Source organism: Macaca mulatta, chromosome 1, assembly GCF_049350105.2.
Source record: "Macaca mulatta isolate MMU2019108-1 chromosome 1, T2T-MMU8v2.0, whole genome shotgun sequence".
Taxonomy (NCBI): Eukaryota; Metazoa; Chordata; class Mammalia; order Primates; family Cercopithecidae; genus Macaca; species Macaca mulatta.
The window spans coordinates 215,662,600-215,667,902 of NC_133406.1; the positions used below are offsets into that span (position 1 = coordinate 215,662,600).

General features: G+C 44.4%; 1 protein-coding gene across 12 annotated transcripts in view; it reads left to right on the top strand.

Annotated features, from left to right (window-relative positions):
* RHCE (Rh blood group, CcEe antigens) overlaps positions 1–5,303 on the top strand; it is a 67,665-nt gene that overhangs the window by 60,863 nt on the left and 1,499 nt on the right.

A 5,303-nucleotide genomic window follows, 5' to 3' on the forward strand; every position in this document is an offset into this window, starting at 1 on the left:
TTTTTGTAGAGATGGGGTTTCACCGTATTACCTAGGCTGGTCTCGAACTCCTGGGTTCAAGCAATCCTCCTGCCTTGGCCTCTCAAAGTGCTGGGATTATAGGTGTGAGCCACTGTGCCCAGCCCTCTGTAATGTTATACAAAGGGAATCATGCAGCACGTACTCCCCTTTGTCTGGCTTCTTTTGCTCAGCGTGATTACTCTAAGAATCATCCGTGTTATTGCGTGTAACTGACTTTATCAGCTTCTCTCTGCAGCTGTCAGCTCCTGGCTTCTCCCAACAGCCAGTCTCTCTTTGTCCCCTGCAAGGGTTCTTGCCTATTTAGCAGAATCAGGGTACTCTATTGAAAGGACTCAGAAAATTGGTTTAATCTATTCATTCATTCCTCAAGTATTTATTGAATAACTATTCTAATCAACCAAGGATACCACAAACAGGACAGGTCTCCAGCTCAGTCACTAGAGTTGCAATAAATATTTGCTGGATAGGTCAGGTGCAGTGGCCCACACGTGTAATCCCAGCACTCTGGGGATTACTGAGACAGGAGGATCTCTTGAGCCCAGAAGGCCAAGGCTGCAGAGAACCATGATCCTGCCACTGCACTCCAGCCTGGGTGACACAGTAAGACCCCGTCTCTGAAAAAAAATTTGCTAGATAAATTAAGGAAATCCGAGGAACCCTATCTAACACTAGCCACTGCAGCAACAGGTAAACCAGAAAGAGTGTGCATTTGGAATGAGGAAACCTGATGTTAGCATCATTCTGTAATGTCATATATTATGTAATGTAGTGTATAATGTATTATATTATATTATGTAATGTATGTATTATGTAGGCAAGTTCCTCGACCTCTTTCACTGGTAAAATAAGAGTAGTAATCTTTGCTCTATCTAAGAAAGTGGGTTATTTTAAAGATCAAGTGAGGTAATAATGTCTGTAACAACATTCTGTAAAATACAAACCACCACATGAATGTGAAAGTTTATTACTAGGGATTTAGCCAACCACGAAGGAATGTGTGAGCATAAGAGCTATCATATTGCAAGCCTACAGTTTCTGATTTTGTGCTAGGTGCTTTTCCACATTACCTGATTTTATCCTCACAACAACCCTGCATAAAAGTAAGTATCTCGCCCAGGTGAGGTGACTCATGCCTATAATCCCAGCACTTTGGGAGCCTGAAGTGGGCAAATCACTTGAGGCCAGGAGTTTGAAACTAGCCTGGCCAATGTGGTGAAACCCTATCTCCACTAAAAATACACACACACACACACACACACACACACACACACACACACACACACACAAAAAAAAAAAAAAAAAAAAAGCCAGGCATGGTGGCGGATGCTTGTAATCCCAGCTACTTGGGAAGCTGAGGCAGGAGAATTGCTTGAGCCTGGGAGGTGGATATTGCAGTGAGCCGAGATTGCGCCACTGCACTCCAGCCTGGGTGACAGAGCAAGGCTCCATCTCAAAAAAAAAAAAAAAAAAGTAAGTATCTCAGTCTTGAAGATGATGAAACGGAGGCCTAGAGAGATTAAGTAACTTGCCCAAAATGACAGAACTAATGCATAGAAAAGAAGAAATTTGATGTCTTTTGGCTCCAAAGACACCCCACATATGTGTTGAGTACAGTTACTAGAGAAAAGTTATTCCACCCCCACCCCACCCCCAGAAATCTTCTGACTTGTTTTCTTGCGGTTGAGTAGGACCATTTATTCGGCAGTGTACCATTCTCAGCTTGCAGTTGAAAGCCAAATACCCATTAAACAGGCAAGGATGCAAACTTGCAAAGCTGATAAATCCAGAGGTGATTTTTAAAAAAATTTGTATTTCTTTGCAAACCATCCAACAAGACATTTTAAATACTCTTACTGAATTTCATGGAACTGACTGCCAGGGTTGGAAGGACATTAAAGCCAGCTCAGCCACTGCTTCACTGGTTGGCCAGACCACGCCTGGCACTTCTGGGAGGGAGCACTCACCACTCCCCAAGGGCACCCATCTCATCCTCCGACGGTTTATTAAAATGCACTCATTCATTTGCTAATTCATTCCACTACATGTATTACCCAATTTGTGACACGGTATGAAGTACCAGAGAGATAATTCTAATATAGTTATGGGTCTCCAGGAGCCAGATATGCTAATCTCCTATCCTCCTGCAGTCTACCGTGGTCCTCACCAGATACTTATTTACAAAAATTCAGTTTGTTTATTATTTTATTACCTTTTTTTTTTGAGACAAGAGTCTTGCTTTGTAGCTCAGGCTAGAATGTAATGGTGTGATCTCGGCTCACTGCAACCTCCGCCTCCCAGGTTCAAGCGATTCTCCTGCTTCAGCCTCCTGAGTAGCTGGGACTACAGGTGCCTGCTACCACGGCTAATTTTTGAAGTTTTAGTAGAGATGGGGTTTCACCACGTTGGCCAGGCTGAAGTGATCCGCCGGCCTCAGCCTCCCAAAGTGCTGGAATTACAGGCGACCGGCCGGAATTAGTTTTAAGAAATGCATGTCAGTGAGCCCTTGTGCTTTGCTAAGCATGAAATAAAATCCATGGTTTATTAAACTGAAATAAAAAAGGGAAAGGTTTATTCTTTTAATGAAAGCAGAAGACACATGAAAGATTGTGTTATAAACTGAAGTTTTGGCCGGGCATGGTGGCTCACGCCTGTAATCCCAGCATTTTGGGAGGCTGAGGTGGGCAGATCACCTGAGATAAGGAGTTCGAGACCAGCCTGGCCAATATGGTGAAACCACGTCTCTACCAAAAATATAAAAAATTAGCCAGGTGTGGTGGTTCGCGACTATAACCCCAGCTACTCAGGAGGCTGAGGCAGAAAAATCACTTGAACCCGGGAGGCAGAGGTTGCAGTGAGCTGAGATCGTGCCACTGCACTCCAGCCTGGGCGACAGAGCGAGACTCTGTTTCAAAATAAATAAATAAATACAAATAATGTAAAACGAAACAAGCAATCCTGGCAGTAGCTGCTGGAATGAGAGGAGGGAGAGGTCTTAGGGCGGTCAGGGAGAATGGAGCATGGAGTTGTGTTGGATTTGGCTAAGCAGCAGGAAGTGCAAGGCATTCCAAGCAAGGGGCAGGGAACAGAAGCAGCATGAGCAACCTGGCTCGGCAGTGTGTGAAAAGGCTGAAAGGTGGCTAGAGCCACTTCAATTTCATCCTTGAGGCAAATGGGAAACTCCCAAAGGTTTGAGTGGGGAAGCGATGCCTACAATGAAAGTTTGAGAGTGAAGTAGAGTGATTGGATTGAGTGTAGGGCGGATTCTGGAGTAACTGCAATGTGCTGAAGATTATCCATTGACTTCTGAGTAGTTGCAGGTTATTGTTAAAAATGATTTTATTGCCAAGAAATATAAACACTACTGTTTTGGTACAAAAACATAACAAAGTGTGTTAAAAGTCCCTCTTACTGTTTTATGCAAAGTTTTAAAAACCTACTCTTGTTACAGTGGTATCACCCGTACTTCTGATTTCAAATAAATGTTCTAGAGACACAGTAAGGGTCCAACAAATGCTTGTCCAACAACACAAGGAAAGCCAGCTTTTAAAGTAAGGTAGGAAAACAGGCCGGGCACAGAGGCTCACACCTGTAATCCCAACACTTTGGGAGGCTGAGGTGAGCAGATCACTTGAGGTCAGGAGTTCAAGAACAGCTTGGCCAACATGGTGAAACCCTGTCTCTACTAAAAATGCAAAAATTAGCCAGGTGTGGTGGCGCACACCAGTAGTCCCAGATATTCAGGAGGCTGAGGCAGGAAAATGACTTGAAATGGGGAGGCAGAGGTTGCAGAACCAAGATCGTGCCACTGCACTCCAGCCTGGGGGACAGAGGGAGATGCCATTTCAAAACAAAACAAAGCAAAGCAAAATCATACAAAAACATTAGCTGGGTGTGGTGGTGCACACCTGTAATCCCAGCTACTTGGGAAGCTGAGGCAGAATTACTTGAACCCCTGGGGGGAAGTTGCAGTGAGCTGAGATCGTGTGACTGCACCCCAGCCTGGGCAACAGAGGGAGACTCTGTCTCAAAAAATATATATATGTTAAAAAAAAAAAGAAGAAAAAGTAAAGTAGGAAAACACATCAGCAGCCTGCCAACAGACTCCCCTAGCCTCGCTGAGGGCCAGTGTTCTGGGAGGCAGATCTGAATTCCAGTCCTAGTTCACCCACTGGCAGGCTGGTGCCCTTGGACAGGTCACTTCTCTGGGGCTCAGTTTCTTCCTCTATAAAATGAGATCAAATCCCATGTTCTACGAGTTTGTGCTCTGGCGTCAGACAGATCTGGGTTCTACCACTGCCAGCTCTGTGATCTTGTAGCTTCAGTCTCGTCATCTCTGACATGGAGATAACAGTGACTCTCTCACTGGGTTGTTAGGGTTTAAAGGAGATAATGTATGTGAAATGTTAGCAAACAAGTGTTAGCTACCCTGATTTCCGGTTTCAGAGTTCTGTGGTCCAAGTTTACGCCACAGGCAGCGATGTTGTACGCTGGGCTGTGGTGTGGCAACACTTCAGCATTCACTGCATGCAGAGCTTGCAGAAGAGAAGGCCAAAGGAGACCTAAGAAGGCTCTTCAAACACTTGAAAGACTGGCATGTAGGTCGAGCATGGTGGCTCAGGCCTGTGATTCCAGTAGTTTGGGAGGCCGAGACGGGTGGATCACCTCAGTTTGGGAGTTTGATACCAGCCTGACCAACATGGTGAAACCCTGTCTCTACTAAAAAATAAATACAAAAATTAGCTGGGCATGGTGGCGGGTGCCTGTAATCCCAGCTACTCGGGTGGCTGAGGCAGGAGAATTGCTTGAACCCGGGAAGCGGAGGTTGCAGTGAGCTAAGATTGTACCGCTGCACTCCAGCCTGAGAGACAAGAGTGGAACTCCATCTCAAACAAACAAACAAAACAAACAAAAACTGGCAAGCAGAAGAAAAATGTTTTTTCTCTACGCTTCTCTAAAGAATTTAACTAGGCCCAGGGGAGGTGCAGTTTAAATTTCTAACAATCTCAACTCCCTGCCAAATGGAATGAGCCACTTCATATGGCAATAGTGAGTCCCCTGTCTTTGGAGGCATTCAAACAAAAGCCAGATGGCCATTTATCAACAATCCATGTAAAACACTGTATGAAATAAAACCGACCTATCTAAGATCTCTTCCAATTCAGATTTTATTAAAGAATTTCTAAGGTCTTTGTGATGAGACATTTAGGCTAAGTTTCAAGAAATCAAGTTAAAATCAGTATGTGGGTTCATCTGCGATAAAAATGTTTGTTTTGCTTTTACAG